We start from the raw sequence: 19,136 nt of genomic DNA, 5'->3' as shown, positions 1-19,136 counted from the left end.
CATACACTGTCGCCTCTTTCGTTCGTCGCCACATACGTTCTTTGTTTGCAAAGCCTTGAACTGTCTGCGCAGAAGCCGGAAGAAATGACCGGACAGCGACCACGAGTAAACTCACAGCGAGGTACAGCAGTGTGTACCTGAACTTCTCAAAAACGGATCGAAACGCCTTGAATACTCTGACGCTTGTTTGCGAAACGAATTGCCTCACCGAATGGTCGTTTTCTGCGACTTTCAGAAAAGGAAGTGAACAGTTTGCCGTTTAGTTAGTTGGCGCTTCGCCAGTGCGACTGTGTCGAACCGCGCGCCGTGAAGGACTTCACTGTTCCTGCCTGTTTCGTGAAACTAAAATTCCCACTGCGCGTGGCCTCGAAGCTGCAATAGGTAAACGGTTTCAAACTCGCTCAGCGAAGCCAAGTGAGGTTCAACGGTTCGTTCTTCTAATGTCGGAAAGTGCAGCTGAGTGCACAATCCATTACTGCCAACGAAGATAGCGCGCGCTTTTATGGTGAGCGTGACGTGTACAGTGCTATCTGCGAAGTCAGCAATGCTCCATACAACGAAGGGTTCATGGCGCTGTGATGAAATTACAAGTTAACGAGCTTAGCGCAGTGCCGAATGGGCCGTCTTGCACTGCTTGCCGCCTTTAATCCAAGCTCATGTTGGGACAATACAGCACGGGCGCAGTATGCATGTGAGCGCAAAGCCAAATGGTGACGTGCGAACATCAACACCAGGCTGCGTCTACAGATTGTTGGTTTGATTGGTTTATGGGGGGTTTAACGTCCCAATGCGACTCGGGCTACGAGAGACGCCGTAGTGAAGGGCTCCGGAAATTTCGACCACCTGGGGTTCTTTAACGTGCACTGACATCGTGCAGTACACGGGCCTCTAGAATTTCGCCTCCATCGAAATTCGACCGCCGCCGTCTACAGACTGTGTCCACATTCAAACACAATGGAGAACGCAGAAAATCCGAAGGCCTGCTTTCAATATTCTCGTTCATTTCTACCTAACTCCCGTTCCACTTTCATCCCACGATATACGAAGCTGACACGCAGACCACGTCCAATGTACACACACAGCCCCCCGACTGGCATATTTACGCCCCGCTACTCGCGCGTCAGCTGCGGTGGCGGCGTTTCAGATGCCGCCGTGTTCAACGGTGCGGGACGCTCTCCTTCCACGCAAAACGCTCCATCGGGCGCGGTTGGCGGAACAGACGCAGCCGCTGCCACTGCCCGGCGCGAAGAGATGCGAGCGTGTGAATCCGTGCTGCGGCGGACATCTTCCAGGGGCGACCTTGCTTCCTGGTCGCAGCCCGAGAACAATGCGCGAGCGGCAGTGGCCACTTCCTCCTCCGACGTCCTCTCTCCTTCATACTCGGCGAGGGCACATTTAACAAACAGCGCCCGCGCGGTAGTCCGTCGGGGACCACTGAAAATAGGATGCTGCACCCGCGAGCACTCCCCGGGCGTCGTCGGCGTGTTCGGGAAATAACAGAAGAGTGCGTGAGGAAGGGAAAGGCAAGGGGGATGTTGAGGCTGTTTCCTTCCGCAGAGACCGAAGTGGCACCCGCGTCCCGGACGCACGAAAGTCCTCGGATTCCGTTCGCCGCCGTGCAGGCAATGTGCGTGCCGCGGTCGCGCTCCATCGAAGTTGCCTGAGCCTGCCGTTTCTGCTGCCAGGTCCTTCGATTTCCGTGGGGCTTTTCCGAAGCGCCTCGGTCAGTGCTTGTGTGGGAACGGACGCATACGGAGGAAGGGACGACGGGGCCCCTGTTCGACGAGCGGTTTCCGTGTTTGTGGCGTGGCCCCGGACGCTATACTAGACGCATTCGCCTCGATCCCGGCGGTCCCCAACGCAACAGCTACAATCTTCTTCCTTTCATTCTTGAAGGTGATGGGAAGAAACTGCGCTGCCGTCATCTACTCATCTGAGCTACACCCGCTGTCTGTAGAGCATCTTTTAGTGATTCTTTCCTTACTGTCACAGGCGGCAGACCACCGCGTATTGTCTTTACTAGGACTTTGAAAAGAGGCAGCGATGTGGAGATGACACGTCACTTGCAGACTCGACAAAGCGAGCTATATTTACCGCAGGCGTGAACTGGCGGTGCATCGGTTATGCGGATATCCGTGATGGTATCATGTGGTGATGCCGTTGTTTGTCATTAACAACGAAGTTGATTCAGAGCGCAGGTATTGGCCTCCAGCAGTGTTTCACGACAAATGCACACGCATCGCCTGCATACGTGTTCTATAGTTCCAGAGAACGGAGACATGGCCTCTTGAACCGATCGTGCTCCTGCATAGGTTCTATTCGCGCAATCTGTTATCACTTTTACGGCTTTGTCACCCAGAATTGAGTGCCATTTCAAGTCACAAGTACGGAACGGTGGAACTCCTGCGTTTTTATTGACGCAGTTTATGTTGGGAAAACGACGCATGTACGGGATGAGAATGACGCAGAGCTCATGTTGCGTAGTTTCTTGTTGTCAGGCTCCAAACTGTAACCGTATAGGTCATCCGCATCAGTTCTGGAGGCCGTAATTAATTGCTTTTGCCGATTTTTGTACAGAAATTAGCGGGAATCGTTCCGTGTTGCGGCCGCAAAGTTTGCACCAACTGCAAACAAACTGGACTAGCTTTCATGCTCTGTCAGCAATGCACCAAACATGGACGAGTTTCCGTCGTCTTTCCTCAGTACCTATAAAGATTATTTCGATGGCTACTATGCTGCGAACACGAGAGTGCAGGCCGTACATAAGTACTGGGTGCGCAAGAGTAATAATAATGAGCGTGAAAAATAAAAAAAATAATCAGTCACGCGTGGTGTGATAGCAATGCTGATAGTCTTTATGTCAGAGCAATTTTCATTTAGGAAAGAAGAGAACTGCTTGTTTGCATGAGCTAGTGAAGATGGAAGCCACATTTATTACTCGAGAAAACATGCCATACATATGAAGCTTACACCGTTCTACAAACATGTGCACATCCCTTTCAGTGGAAAATGAAATCCAACTAATGATCAGTGAAAAAAAAAAATCTGCGTTTGACTGCCCAAGGCGTGGATAACTCTGTCGCGTATGGCGAGCATTTACGAAGGGAAAAAAATCAATGGAACTTCATAAAGAAAAAAAAACAAAAACAACCCGAACTACATATATTGGTGGAAAGTTTCATTGCGGTTCAAAACTCATGCCACTCTTGAAGTCCCAGTCGTCATCAGTGATGAGATCATGTTAAGGTAATTCCGAGCGTCTTTCTTGCTTACACCTGAGTTTGAATGCATCGCGTCACTCCGCATTCATGCGTGACATGCAGTACCACAGTAAATGCGCTGAGCAAATCTTAGCACAAGATAAAGGCGGGGGAATAAAAAAAGGTAAGACATCTGCGAGAACGAGTTCACAGCGCAAAACATTCGAACCAAGATCAGCGAAATCGAGCGCGGGCACGCTTTGGATTACGGTCACCTCGCGAGCGTGATACGTATCACGCACATTCCCACGCATTATCCTTCGGTCTGAAAGAACGACCCCTTTTGCTGCCCCCGCTGCAGATATTAAATTTTGGCTATTTTGTCAGAAATGCATCCACCGGCGACTTACAGCGCCGAGCTTGACCGAGCTCGAGGTGCATTGGCCAGGCGCACGGGGCTTAACGCGCACCAAATCAAAAAGTTTAGTATTCTGGGGCGACGTCCTTTCGGAACGCACGCGTGCTATGATAAAAAAAAAAATCGCGCGTGCACGCATCTGGAGACACGCATTTCAAGTGAACCGCACTGACGAAATAAACTGGTCAGGATCGTGCAGAAAAAAAATAAAAATGGAAAGAAACGCGTGCCAAGAAGGAAAATGACAGGCGCATATTCAGCCGGTCAAAGGCAGAACCACCGTGGTTACGCCACTGCGCACGCTACGAAAATTACGCTCTGCTCACCTCGAAAGAAGGCAGAAACGGTATCGGACGCCTGGGAAGGAGTCGCTGGCGAAATCCAATTTCTCACGCAACCACAAGAGGCGCAGACACGACGTCACGAATGTCGATGCCGCGGCAGCGAACAATCCACGCACAGCTGGCACTCGCGATCACACATGCGACGACAGCAGACACGACACGGCTACTCGCCGCCGCGGCGCTGCTCGAGCGACACGGTCGCCGACACACCGGTGCACCGAGTCACGAAACATAGTACGAGCCGACAAATCGCCTGGCCGGTTCACGCACACACGCTGGAGCAACCACGGCGGCGACGGACCGAAATGCGGACAGAGTTCGTTAAGGGGGGATGCCGCGCGAACGCCGCAGGCCTCCCTAGACAAGCATACACTAACATCCGCTCCGGAGGCACTAGAAACGCCGCACTGCTCTGCTCGCCTCCTAATTGTGTCGGAACCCGGGAGGGATTAGGTAAGAGGCGCGGGAAGAAGGAGCGAGCGGAATTAAAAAAAACTCGAACGGTTCTATCCGATCCGGTCGGTCGCGCGGCTCGCAGACTTTCTCCCAGAGCGCCACTTTCTCTCGGTTTCTTCTGCTTTCGCTCTCTCTCTCTCCCCTTGCGTCACTGGGCGCGCTCTCTGAACTTGGGACTCCCCCTCTTCCAACCCATTTCTTCTCCTACGCTGCTCTTTCTCTCGCTCGCTTGTTCGCCCTCCTGCCGTTTCTGGCCTCTCGCTTTCGTCCTCCTCTCCCTCTATCCAGCGCGCCCTCCTCTCCGGTTCGGATCGCAAGCATCTACTGTTGGCCAATTGGCAGTTCTTTCGCTCATCGGATGCCCTGCTGCGCGTACGACCTCCTTCACTTCTTCCACGCGAATCGTGCGCCACATCGCGCGTGCTATCTTTCAAAAACCACCCGCTACGCGACCGGCCGGAAAGAAGCGTGGAAATGAAAACACATGAAGGCGACGGCGAGCATCGAAGACTGGAGGATGAGCTACTACGGAGGACACCCCACGCGAAGGAGAGCAGCAAGCGAGCAGCGGACGCCGTCGCGACACGTTTCTACACCAATGCTGGCGAGGCACGTGGGGATGTGTGCGACAGCGTGAAAAGCGACAGGCGATTGCGCGGACCTCTAAAAGATGGCGCTGATTGGCGTTAGATAACAATGGTCACGTGAATGAATCTACGGTGGAAGTTAGGAAAAATGGAATGGAATATTGGTTGCTCAAAAGCAGAAAGGCGACATGGTTAGAAGTATAGGAATAAAAATGTATTTAAAGAAAGTGGCGAATGCATAGACCGATTTATTTCACCGTAAAAGAAATAGATTAATAAAGCCGAGCACGGTGGCAACTGCAACTCCCCCCTCCCTTTTCCCGTTTCAAAGGGGACGCTCCTACCTTGAATCCACCCATCCATCGAACCATAACAAGACGAATACAAGGAACGGATATGCTGAATTCCAGGTTGTCGCTTTTCATGTTATTTGTGTTGTGTGACTGTGCTCGCCGAGTGCTTGTATGCACTGCAAGGCAATGACTACAAGAAGAGACCCATTAAATTTGTGTTTTGAAATATCAGGAAAGCGACATGACAAACAGCGGGCCGACATTCAACAGCGTCCTGTCTTGCCTTTACAAGCTCGGCTAGCTGTGCTGTGACAAGCGCATGACAGCATCAACAGCTTCTGAAATACTCTGGAGATCAAATCGCGCCGCCAGTACAATATTGACATAACCTTTGATATGCTGTATACGCGAATAAGTCTTAAATTTAAGGTCAGGGATACTAAAATCGCAAAAGCGAGTCAGGAATAGTGAAGCTTGGTGTAACGATGATATGCGTAAGCATTCAAACTTTGGCGGTATCAGCATTTGAACTAGGCAATGCATAGCACATTTATTAGAAGACAAAAAAAACAACACCAGGTTGTAGTTCTACCGACCGTGTTCACTATTAGACCTGCACAAGTAACAGCTGCTGTTCCTGTCGCATCCATCAAAAGCGCTAAATTTCCGCAGCCAGAGACAGGGAATTTATTGTCAGAAAAAACTTGTAAACACATTTTCGTTCGCTTCAGTAAATATGATGAGTTGTAATAGCGCAAAAGACATCTTTGGCCATATAGCGCCAAGACACAAGGTATTTTTCTTCTACACAAAGTGGGGTTAGAGACCCATCTCCCGAGCATTTCCCCCATAGAAGCCAAGCAGCAGGCCTGGAGAAGTTTGTACCTATTGGAAACAGGTGGGTACCCAGCGGCACTGGGGATCGAACCCCGCACCTACCGCATACTAAGCGGATACAATAATTCGCTTCAGTAAAGAAAGACCATGTAAAAAAAAAGTCGGAATTTTTTTTTAAGTGGAACAAGCGTGCACAACACAAAGGCGAAGTACTGAACCGATGACGCACATCTATGCGAAGACGTGCATTCAAAATTTACGCGGCGAAATAAATATGTCAAGTACACGACGCTCTCTGTTCCACAGAAAGCAGCCACGTCCAAGAAATCAGTTTAAGATTTTTTTTTGTCCTTGCTTGCTCGAAAGCAAGTGTTACGGTGCATATGATTTGCATGGCGAACACGTACACTCCTTGCCAGGTCACGGTCGCAAAACTTATCACCTACTAAGTGTTTCGAATTAATTGTACCTCTAAATCTTAAATCCTAAGACTGAACATCGTTGTTCCAGCTGTAAACTATCGCAGTGTCAGCGAGGAAATGTAATTTGCACATGCGCGCTGCTGTGTGCGCGCAGCAAAGTAGACACGCGCAAATGCCTTCCGCCGGGATAACAAATTGAGCGGTCCAATGACACGGTGGGCTTTCCCCGCCGAACCGCCACTAGAAAGCGCAAAAATATGACTCCGTAAGCACAGGCGGTCGACCTCGCTTAGGCTACGTGTTTGCCTCATATGCAAGGAGCAAAAAAAAAAAATATTCTCTGCAGCCTCCAACAAACGACGCGTAAATATTCAGTCTACAGGCTCTCGTGGTGTCACGTACCGAAGCAACGACAACATTTTTAAAAAAGAATTTTCCCGTCCAGCCGTTGAATGTCTTCTTGTACTGCAAGCGCCGGGACTGTACAGGGGGAAAAAACCATCAGAACTTCGCATAGCGAATTCTACGCACACCGTGACCTGAAATTTTATGATTAATTAGCACGCCGGTTTCTGTGGCGAGAGATGAGATTTACACGCACAAGCTTCCTTTTTTTTTTCTATGGGGGAGAGGAAAGGGAAAGAAGCTCCAAATAGGCGAGAGTTGGGATATCAGTAAGATCGGTACAGGAACACATAATTTTTTGGATGCTGTCTACACATCTTTATACCAGGCTACTTGGAGAAAGGTTTAAGTGCACGCATTCAACTGAATAGAGATTAAATTCGGCATTCTCAGCTGTGTTTTTGTGCCGCCGCACAACGATGAGACATAGCAATATACAGCTATAAACACACAAGATGGAACTTATTCCCATAATCACACTCATAAAACAGCGAAAATACGTGCAGGCACAACAAACACAAGGTGTTACAGCAAACGTACTGTGCACACCGTACGCCCATTCAGAGGTCCTTCTCGGCCCCTGTCGTGGGTTTGGACGTAATGAAGGCTCTTGCCGTCATGACTATGGAGCAGATATGCACCATAAGTGTCCGTAATTGCGGCTTCCCCAAGCACCGGGACTGCCTCAAGTGTGCCGCGCTCTGCAATTCAGAGAGCCCTGCGATTTCCGCGCCTTCCTGACGCCATCTCACATTTAATCAACTCGAGTTGACATTGAGGCCAATCAAATTTTCACGGAGCCACTGGTATAGCTAGAGCTGTTACGAGAGTGAGGTGTTTATCTCAGTACTCGATAAGGCGACCTATAGTGCATTTTCAAGCCTTTTCCCTTTGAAGGTGTGATCGTTTCCGAGTACTAAGCAAAATGTCGGGCTATTGGCAAAAAAAAAAAATGCTGACAGACACGTGTAATGCTGAGCGTAAAACTGCGGTAGGAATTAATTCCCACCGATTGTCCGCAGAATTCCAATCATTATGTCGAGTTTTTTTTTTTTTTGCTCGCTACTTTCAAGTTTACGGTATAACACAGATAACCCATCCTCCTACCTACACGAGGCCTGGTATGCCCTGTACGCTATAAGTAGTCACGTAGTCACACACCTTACACGTCATGGGTGCTATAATGGTGGAGCAAGCATAGACTTCACCATAGACTTTCTATAAGGAAAGCTGGCGGCGATACACTTCACCCACCATGGAGAGGGGCAGGCATGTTGGGAAGACGAGGTTCTTCTTTCTAACTCCGCTTATTGGCTCTTGTAGGGCATAAAACGTAGATCCCGCTGTAAAAATACGACTCTTATCGAGGCAAAGTTCGAAGAAAGGCTGTGAAGGGTTCCATACCGGCATAACACCGAACATTCACTTGCGTCAAACCAATTGAAGAAATGAAAAACGTGGTATTGAAATAATCTGCGCACAGGGTAGAGCCTTGCGGCGCAACTGCCATTTTCTAGATACACTCCCAAGCCAAAAACACGAGACCTCGTCTTCCCGGCATTCCAGCGGTGGATGAATGTTCTTTAAGAAACACACATAGACGGTGGCGCCAGATTTCCCCCTGGGTAGTACTTTTTTTTTTAATGGCGCAAGTGCATCTGCGTACAAAGAGCGCCATGGCACAAGGTTTTTTTTCGTATACTCAAGGTGGGGTCACAGATCAATTTGTCAAGAATTTCACCCTAAAGAAGCCAAGCACCAGGCAGGCGTAAGCTTGTACCCATTGTATACCCGTGGGTACCCGGCGGCACTGGGAATCGAACCCCGCACCTCCCGCATGCGAGGCGGATGCTAAATACCTTGGTAGTATCTAGAAATTTACCGCAATGGTGTCCTAGTGGTCGAGCATCCGCCTCGCATGCGGGAGGTCCAGGGTTGGATCCGCAGTGCCGCCGGGTACTCACCGGTGATGGGTACAAGCTCTCCCCTGGCCTGGTGCTCGGCTTAATAAAGGTGAAATGCTTGGGAAATGAGTCTTTGACCCCACCTTGAGCAAAACGAAAACACCTTGTGCCATGGCGCTCCGCAGATGCACTTGCGCCATAAAAATTCACTACCATCATTTATAAACTATGGTTTTCACATGGGAGCAGATGACGATAAGCGGATTAGATAAGCGCTTAGACATTCACAGGGTTCCAGGTCCATCGGCTTGGTGGTGGCTGTGACGTGACGTCCAATCCATCCACGTACTTCACACTTATGACGACATTGGGGCCCTTTATCATTGGCCAGGTGAGTTTGGACGTGAATGCTTATTTATCCAGGTTAGTCGTGCAGTGCTGACGCAAAACTGCGCCCACAAATCTGGGGGCTGGGGAGGCAAGCCACCAGAATACACTTCTGCGTTCAAAAACGAAAGACGCACGATACGAAAGAAGGGTTTAACAAATAGCCTTTATCGCTAGTACGCATGCCATAAGAAGTACGCTTAGATCTGTCATGCGTTCACGTGGTGACCACGGCCGTGACGAGCTTGGTTACAAATGCGTACGGAAAGTTGCCTTCGAGCAGTGATAAAATATCTACAAATACGACCACAACAGCTGGCGCGTTCACAGACAGCGCTTGCAACAGAAATGAGCAGGTGTTTGCGCGGCTGGTCGGCTGTCAACACGTTAGAGCATGTATACATCGGTTTTATCACAATGCAGATCATTTTTCGTCTCCCTATATACCCGTCCGCCCACCTTAAGTCACCCACGCACCACGCAAAGACGGTTAGGCAAAGCCGAAACAATGTTTCTGTCAGCCATACTCGAGAGTGGGCACACTGGCGAGCGCGATGGTGTCGACAGACAGCGCATTTTCACGGCTGCTTCAAGCGGGGAGAGGTTTAAAAAAATAAAAAAGAAACGCTCAAAGCTTGCGTTCACGGGCAGAAACACTGCCGCGGAAGCGGAGACAGCGGTGCCACACTTTGTTGGCGGCGCGCCTCGGGCGAGGATAATCAGCGGGCAATTTTGTGGGAAGGAGGCAAGGCGGCGGACAAACATTAAAAGGCGCTTACCCGTTCTGCCGGAGGTTATGCTTGGAGGCCGACCGCATTACGGTTGCTTTGAATTTGGACGCAATCAGACCTCGATCCTTTCCCGGAGAGACGAAGAAAGGGGGGGGGGGGGGGGGCGAGAGCGGGCCGCCTTTGGTTCAGCTCCAAATCCAGGCAGTGTCCAGGAAAGCGGCCCGATGTCTCGCCGGCTGCCGCCACTCCGGGAACAGCGCCAGCGGTACGTCAAAACCGCAGCAGAAGCCGGAACACGTGCTTCTTGTAGTACGCTCTTTTTTGTGCTCGTTCGCAGCGCCGCGATGACAATAAACGTACACTGACGCAAGATCGTCGATCAATCACTGCTTTGGACGAGGGTCGTCGGACGCGTATGTGACCCTCCCAAGCGGTCAGGGCACCACTCCGCCGAGGTCTAAACGACGTTGTTTGTCGAGCTTAGCCTCGTAGCGGCGTTTGATGGGGACAGATGAAGGCTGCTGGTCGGTACTGGACGAAACTTTGCTTCCAGTCGATCAGAGTCTGCGGACAGAAGGACACGAACAAGCATGCAGCGGCTCCCGTGCGAACAACCGGGATCGAGAGTTGTCAGGGTGGGGTGCTGCAACCTACAACGGTGTGGGTAGAGTCCTGAAGCAGATTCCTGTTGGCAGCGAATTCCTCCAGAGAGTAGAAGTCGTTGGCTTCTACGGTGGTTCAGCGGCGGACAGTCCGTTTCCCGGCTCGTAGCACGTGCGCGGTGCTGTCTTGCAGGACCGAGGCTCTGGCTTTCGTTGAATTAAGTCCTTCTGAGCAGGGCTGTAGCTGGAGCGATTAGATCTGCGGTGCCGAGCAGCCGTCAGGCGAACGTGAAACGCGCAAGGAGTAAACACGCACGCACAGAGAGGAGGCCCGGGAGCGGTTGCAAAGGTGGGCCGTTCCCGCCGCTCCTAACGGCCCGGCGCTGCAGTTGCTCCACTGCTGCACGATCCTTGCTCTCTTGCGTCGTCTCAGGCCGCGGTCACCGCTGGGGCCGCGCGCACGAAGTCTGCGGGCGACCGGTCCGACGGCGCGTGCACGACCGGCAATGAAGGGGACTTTCATTCGACGCCCGAGACGGAATGGAAAAACGCGCCGGCAAGAGAGAGAGAGGGAGGGGGGGTCACTTTTTCCCTCCACCACATTTTCGCTCTCGCGCGGCCGCCGTGGGCCCGACGTGGGTGAGGAGGCGGAGGACCGACTTTCTCGAGTTCACCTATTTTCGCTGGTCGTTCCCCTGCTGCCCGCGTGAATGCGTGTGTACGCTCGGCCGGCCCGGCTGGCCGCGTCTTTTTTGCCAGGGGAACGGCTTCTCATTTTCGTTCCCGGCCTTCCGACGGTCGGATTCGAGGCTCGAAAATGCGTTTGCTGGGGGTTTAAAGGATGAGTGACTACAAGCAACCATCTGCCTAACTGTCGAATGCTCTCTTGTTGAATGCTCTCTTCTTGCTGATGCCCTCCCCCTTCCTTCTCTGGACATTCTCTTCTGGTGTCTTCATCGCTTGCTTCCGGAGGTCGCAGCTGCATCCTGGTACTTTCGTGGTTCTTTTGTGCACCCTGCTTAACTTGCCCAGATGCAGCACCATCTCAACAACCACGCCCCGATCTACTGCGCTTTGAAAAGGTTGAGCAGCGTGAATAAATTTGACGCATAAATATTGCATGTGGTGCGCTTAAATGATTTAACTGATGCCTGAGCTGCCCCGCTTCTGAACACTTAACCTCCTTCACAGTTAGAAATCAAACACGGCTGCGTTGAAGGTCCGCACTGTCATCACACCTGTTACTGCTCACCACAGAACCACGGCATCGCACACTTTAACGCTGATGAATGCGAATTCGTCTAGAAATAAGGTCATCTTCTTTGAGCGTAGGGCAAGTACCGTCTTTGCCAAATGTAACCAGGCAAGTGGAGCCCTCATGGCATCCCTGAAGACCAAAAGCTCTCGAAAGGTGAGGAGGAGGTTTGGTTTGGTTTGGTTTAGTGGGGTTTAACGTCCCAAAGCGACTCAGGCTATGAGGGACGCCGTAGTGAAGGTCTCCGGAAATTTCGACCACCTGGGGTTCTTTAATGCGCACTAACGTCGCACAGTACATGGGCCTCTAGAATTTCGCCTTCATGGAAATTCTGCCGCCGCGGCCGGGATCGAACCCGCGTCTTTCGGGTCAGCAGCCGAGCGCCTTAACCACTGAGCCACCGCGGCGGCTGCGGAGAAGGGTTCTCCTTACCTTACACAGATTGAGAGCTTTGGGGGTGTTTTAAGTGCCAGCAGCACACACTACACAGGGATGCCGCGGGAGCAAGTCTGAATCTTCCCTTCCACAGAATGAATGGCTCAGCAGGATCAGATGTTCAAAAAGCAGTGCTGTCATAATTTTTCTGCAAACAATCAAAGGACATGTCATGACTACGTGTAATTGTGCTTAATTTAACTTCAAGCCTCTACTTTTCTGGCATGCAGTCTAGCTGCGACTGAGACAGATATCTGACAGATGCGACTCTCGCTTTGGCGCCATGCTAATACTACTTCATATCAGCTGACCATTTTTATTTGAGATAAGTAAAACACACTGAGCAATGTTTACCGCCGTCACTTTCAGTTGCTTAAAACTGCAGGTCCGATTAGAAATTTGCGAATGTCCCTTCCACCATCTCGGACCCACACCTCCTATGAGCCAGAAATAAAGGAGCATGGAGGCTGCGATTACAAAGCGAGAAAGAGATGCTGGTTAAATGCTGTAGAAATAGAACAACCGCTGAATTGGATTGATTTAACGGCACAGCGCAGGCTTTTTGATTCGAGGAAAGCTGCAAAACATAACTTCATGCTCGGCACAAGAGGTTTGCACGGGCCGGTATCGGTAGGGGGTGTTTTGGAGCCTTCTCTCGACGACTGTCCAATCTGCCCCTCTGTATCGTCCCTTGTCAGCTATAGGCTTCTGCTGACGGCGGCGGCTTTGTCGGCACTTAGGGTATACCCTCATCTGGGACTTGTTAGGTCGGTAAAGGGGCGGGGGGGGGGGGGGGGGGGGGGGAGGCCTAGAGATCTGTGTACCCCCCTGAAATTTGCGCGGATTTACGCCACTGAAACCACTGCACGGCTAAGAAAAAAAAACAACCGCTGCCTGGTTACCTTTGACAAAGACGGCACCTGATACTGCGTCAGGCCACGCTTGTCAAAGACTGCCGTGCGGGACTCAGGACCCTGCGTACTAGAGATAATTGTTACTGCGCCGAAGACGCTAGAAGCGCAGTGTATACCACACAGAAACGTAAAACAAACTAATGACGTTGTTAGCTCTTTCGTCGATGTCTGCTTTCCAAAATGTGGTAACGACCGTTTGCGTCCCTTCATCCGATTTACCAGAAACCCGCCAACAAGTCAAACTTATTCCTTCTGTCTCAAGACAAACTTATGTCGACCTCGAATATCTGAGGTGAAGAACGAGCGAAACCAGCACGAGTAGCTGCTCGATTATACTCCCCTCCTTCATTTTTTCTTTTTTTTTTCGCTGTACAAAAGTTTCGGCGCTTAATTTCGGGACGAGTGCCCGCTTGCTTCAAGGCCCTTGGCGCTATTCGGCGGCCGGAAGGCAGTGAAAATGAAGCCTGCACCACGCCACCACGATCGCATCGATTGAGGCGGCTGGAACCAGCCCCCTCAATCACGCCTGGATATCAGAGAGTGCACGTGCTCCCAGAGTAAAGACCAGTGTATAAATCATGCACTCTTTGGGTGCCGTTTGACTTGTCCCTATTTCGTCGCTCCGCACTTTTTTTTTGTTTTTTTTCTGGCCCCCGAGTCCGCGCGTGCGCCGTGCGACCACCGCTAGCGAGGCCGCCTTGGTGCAGCCGGGAAGAACAATGAACGCGTAGCGACCTGGTGTGTAGCCACAAAACAAGTACAAATAAATACAAAAGCGCAGAGTTGGCGGCGCGGTAGAGGAGGAGGCGGTTGTCTCTGCATAAACCCGGCAAGTCTAGAAAGTGAAAGGACGTTGCTACCGTTTTGTTGTTGGTGCCCGCCGCTGGAGCTGCGTGCGGTCCGCTCTTGCTGCCGCTGCAATTACGGCCGCTTTCCCTGTAAGACAACCCCGGGACGAAAGAGAGCGTGCTCTGCGGCCGCGGCGCGATGTGCAAGCGGCAGCCGGCTCTCGGCTCAGTGTCATGCTGCGAGGAAAAGATGGGCCGGGAGAAAGGGGGGCGTCCAGCATACCGCGTTTTTCCTCGTGTATGCAGCGTGCTTGTAGGCGGGACCAAAGCAGTAGGAATGAAACTTGCACGGGTCAAGCAAAAGAAAAGGTAACCGCCGCCGCCGTGCAGCGATTCAAACGTGGAAAGTGAGAAAAATGCAGTAACAGCGGGAGTTAGGCTCTAGTGTTGTGTTGTTCGGCTTGTGATCCCAACTGGACCCATCACGGGGCTTGCTTAGCGCGTTCGGGTTGTATTATCTTTCCCTGAAACAGTGGCCCAAGTCCGTGAACATAAAAGTTGCATCGTGATTTTCGTTCAAAGCATGTCGGAGACTGTTAAAAAGTGGAGGTGATTTTTCGCCTATATATATAGGGCCTTTCAAAACGGCGCTAAGAGCGGATAGGGTTTCGAATTCTTATTCGTCTGAAGACTTTGCGGCATACAGAATGAAAAGCATGGCAATTGTAAGCACAGTTAAGCATCGGCGTTTATCATGGAGCTTTTCTGGTCGCTGTATCAAATATTTAATTCTGCAAGCACCATCGTGCTAGGATGCAGAACCACACATCTCAATTCTCGCGTGTCATTTGAGGTGAAATGTACTATTTACTCAAAATCACTCTCTCCGCGGGTGATAATACACGACCAGCAACCCGCACTCACCTTGAGTTGCTTTAAACGATATGTGAAGCACACATTAATGGCAACGTGCAGTGAATGTACATTTACGATTTGCGCGACCGTATTCATCGCCTATCTCTATCGCGGGCTTAACACAGAGTGGTGAAATGCTGCTCTGCTCCCTTTTTTACGTTTTCCTTAAAGTACTTATTGTTTCAGGGGGAACTATATCTCGACAACTGCAGCTACTTACTCGAGCAATGATAAGACCTTGCCGAACTGCGTTGGAAAGCTTCAAACATCACTATGAAATACGCTTCTCAAAGAACACATCTGATCGACAAGGGTTGGTGACGCTATTGTGAAGCAGCGCGGACACCGCTCTTACGTTGTGCAAAGTAACGCGTAAAGACTTGGCGGATAATAGCGTAACGTCTTCAAGACAAATGTACGGTCGCCCAGAAGGCAAGCTTACGCGTATGTAGTTACACAGACAGGCGACTTGAGGAGACGTATAGCAATCAGGGGACAACACCCCGAGGTCATTTATACGCGTGAGCGAACTAACGAGATCCAAGAAGAGACGCGCACTCCTACAGGACTGTCGTCGGCCGCTGTCGCTCGGCACGTCGACTCTATGGACTTGCCGCGATGTTTCATGACAGGTAGCTGGGCGCGGCACCTTCGAATCGCCGCGTTATCTGGTCCTGGGTGAAGCGGACGAAGGTGTCGTACTGTTCCGTAAGTTTAGCGCTGAGCACCTGGTCGTACTTCTGTCGGATGACAGCCTCCCGCGCGTTCATCATCGTCTGACATATCGTTCCTATTTGGCGCATGGTGAAGACCGGCTGTTCTGGTCCCGGGGCTACCGTCTGGGAGCCCACGCTGGAACTGGGAGCGCCGTCGGGCCCCTGGACGCAAAGCCGCTTGCGTCGCTGCAGTCGACACATTTCGTCGTAGACGTTGGCGGCGATCTCCTCCGACGTCATCTCGGGCGCCGCGTCGATGAAGGGCGACGGGCGCTGCTGGTGCGGCCTGGTCGGCGGAGGGGACGGCGACGCGCAGCACCTGCGTCGCTTGCACGGCGGCTTCGCACTGGCACCCGCTGCGGCGTCCCAGTCGCTGGCACGCTTCAACGTCGCGCAGGCCATGTTCTCGGACCTCGGACTTGGAAGGAGGCCGGCGCTAGCCGCTGGTGCGCGGTCTTTTCCTGGCGAATTTTGCGGCGCAAAAAACCGCACGCAGCTCGCGCGCCTGATCGAGCAGGGCTGCAGTCGCTCTGTTGGTCGCCTTCCTTGTCTTCGACTCGGCGCCATATCTTGTTTTGCTCCGTATACGAATAAACAGGTACCACAACGAGACAGCTCGCATGAAAACGATCAGAAAAGAGCGCTATGACTAAACAGCACGCGAAGAAACAGCGTGCGTCAAAATTGCTCGCTGGAGAGGCGACGCCACGTGACCGAAAATTGAGCTGGGCTGTTCTGTTCAAATGCAAAACAACACATCGTCATCGCTGAACGGCAAAAAGAAGGAGAGAAAAGCGATAGGGTTTTAACGTTGTTAAACCGCTTAGATATGCGAAAGCATGTATTTGGCCTGATTGGCTGATTCTTTTGCTTTTCTGGGTCGCCGGCACGTGTGGGTATACGATATTAGGCTCAGATTAAGCACTGATCGAGGTTAAGCTGATCTGATCTGTTCGCGCCGCAGATGGAAGTTGACGAGATGGAAGTTTAAGAGGGCTAATTAGATCCCCCAGTGTGGGTATGTGTCATCTTTTGATAGGCTAACAACAACAACAACAACAACATCCTCTTCTCGGCGCCAGCAGCAAGCAATCATATTTGAGTAAGACCAGGCTATTAAGCTGAGCTGTCAGCTGAGTAAACAACGTCACCCCAGCTGGCGTAATCTAACGCTCCCGCAATTTTGCCACCTGGATATTTCTCATCTAGTTCTGTTAAAGGCGCCACTCCCTAAGTGTGGGTAAATAAATACTCAAACAAAGCCCAAGCATGTTGCAAGCCATTTGAGAAATAGAACAAAATTAGTGATGTAGACTTCGCTGCCTTCTGTGCGCGGTCTCGATCCTACAAGATGTGTCAACACTGAGTGCACACAGCACTGTTGTAAGCATTCTATAATTAGTAACGTCAACGCACATCGCTGACCAATCCGAGACCATTAGTCTGCGTTCGGTGCGGTATTCGCGTACATTGCGACCGCGGTGAATACCATGGCTGCTTGGGCAGACGACAAGAAACAGCCACTCGTGAATGCGCCGAACTAACGCCTCTGCGTATATCTAAAGCGAAGTTACACGGATGTGGCTCAGAGAACTTTCCGATCCCCTGCCTGTACAACTCGCCAAAGAAAGATTACCTCTTCCAGCTCACTGCCCTCTCCACTGCGCAATCTTCTTCCTGTTCTACCACGAGGAACACCACGTACCAGAGCTTATCCATTTCCTCCTCACCCAGAGGACGAGGAAAGCAAAAGAACCGGCCAGCGCTTGTTTCCAACGAGAGGCTGCAAAAAAAAAAGTTTAAACGCTGGAGCAGCCGTCGTTCGCGATCAAGGAACGATCTGGAGGACGGATCTCTGATAGAGAGCATGCGCGTTCGCCAGCGAAAGGGTTCATTCTTCCTGACTCGACGTGACTCCGGGTTCGGCTACGAACGCACGCCCGCTGGCTTCGTTATACACGCAACAGTAGCACGACACACCTCCGCCCGCCTTCCGCCAGTGTCCCGAGCGTTGAACACTCTCGCTTGCTTGGTTTCGGGACACCGCCCCTGGCTGCTTGGTGACGATAAAGAACTCCAGTGTAAGTAACGGCTGGGGCTTGCTCATTGCGTTGCGAAGTTGACTACGCGTGGCAGCCGGATGGTGCGACAGACACGCGGGAGCGCGAACGATGGCATCTTTGGGAACATTGTATACAACAGTGCAGAATAATAATAATAATAATAATAATAATAATAATAATAATAATAATAATAATAATAATAATAATAATAATAATAATAATAATAATAATAATTGGTTTTTAGGGGAAAGGAAATGGCGCAGTATCTGTCTCATATATCGTTGGACACCTGAACCACGCCGTAAGGGAAGGGATAAAGGAGGGAGTGAAAGAAGAAAGGAAGAAGAGGTGCCGTAGTGGAGGGCTCCGGAATAATTTCGACCACCTGGGGATCTTTAACGTGCACTGACATCGCACAGCACACGGGCGCCTTAGCGTTTTTCCTCCATAAAAACGCAGCCGCCGCGGTCGGGTTCGAACCCGGGAACTCCGGATCAGAATAATAATAATAATTGGTTTTTGGGGAAAGGAAATGCCGCAGTATGTCTCATATATCGGCGGATACCAGAACCACGCCGCAAGGGAAGGGATAAAGGAAGGAGTGAAAGAAGAAAGAGGTGCCGTAGTGGAGGGCTCCGGAATAATTTCGACCACCTGGGGATCTTTAACGTGCACTGACATCGCACAGCACACGGGCGCCTTAGCGTTTTTCCTCCATAAAAACGCAGCCGCCGCGGTCGGGTTCGAACCCGGGAACTCCGGATCAGAATAATAATAATAATTGGTTTTTGGGGAAAGGAAATGCCGCAGTATCTGTCTTATATATCGGCGGATACCTGAACCACGTCGCAAGGGAAGGGATAAAGGAGGGAGTGAAAGAAGAAAGAGGTGCCGTAGTGGAGGGCTCTAGAATAATTTCGACCACCTGGGGATCTTTAACGTGCACTGACATCGCACAACACAGTGCAGAATGATTTGCTTCTGTGCCGCCGCGGTGGCTGAGTGGTTATGGCGCTCGGCTGCTGACCCGAAAGACGCGGGTTCGATCCCGGCCGCGGCGGTCGAATGTCGATGTAGGCGAAATTCTAGAGGCCCGTGTACTGTGCGATGTCGGAGCGCGTTGAAAGAACCCCAGGTGGTAGAAATTTCCGGAGCACTTCACTACGGCGTCCCTCACAGCCGGAGTCGCTTTGGGGCGTTAAACTCCTATAAACCATAAACCGATTTGCTTTTGTAGCGCTGCACAAAATGCTACGCTTCAAAATGCTTGGTGCGCGAATACCAGTGTAGATTGCGGAAGGCCTCGAAGTCAGACGATGCAAAGCGTTGTTACATGAACTTATCGAGCAAAAATTTGTTGCATATATCCCGCAAATGAGCACGGACTGACCGCATGTTGCAGCAGCCTAATATGAGGCCTCATTGCCATCGTAATCGTCTTTCATGCTGCGAAATTCCAGCATT

General features: G+C 51.2%; 1 protein-coding gene and 1 pseudogene across 2 annotated transcripts in view; both read right to left on the bottom strand.

Moving 5' to 3' along the window:
- LOC144125881 (uncharacterized) overlaps nt 1–11,136 on the bottom strand; it is a 97,319-nt gene extending 86,183 nt beyond the window's left edge. Inside the window, exon 1 of one of the 2 annotated variants that reach the window (XM_077659659.1) lies at nt 10,033–11,136. The gene's annotated coding sequence lies outside the window, so the exon portion shown is untranslated. Of the gene's footprint in view, nt 1–3,944; nt 4,529–10,032 lie in introns of those variants that run through there. The other variant, XM_077659658.1, reaches the window with a different exon arrangement.
- A 3,595-nt stretch (nt 11,137–14,731) lies between these two features.
- LOC144123579 (akirin-2 pseudogene) lies at nt 14,732–16,116 on the bottom strand (annotated as a pseudogene).
- Nucleotides 16,117–19,136: the final 3,020 nt, after the last annotated feature.

Source organism: Amblyomma americanum, chromosome 3 (genome assembly GCF_052857255.1).
Source record: "Amblyomma americanum isolate KBUSLIRL-KWMA chromosome 3, ASM5285725v1, whole genome shotgun sequence".
Classification (NCBI taxonomy): Eukaryota; Metazoa; Arthropoda; class Arachnida; order Ixodida; family Ixodidae; genus Amblyomma; species Amblyomma americanum.
Note: the sequence above shows the minus strand (reverse complement) of the source record. Positions and strands in the feature narration are given on the sequence as shown.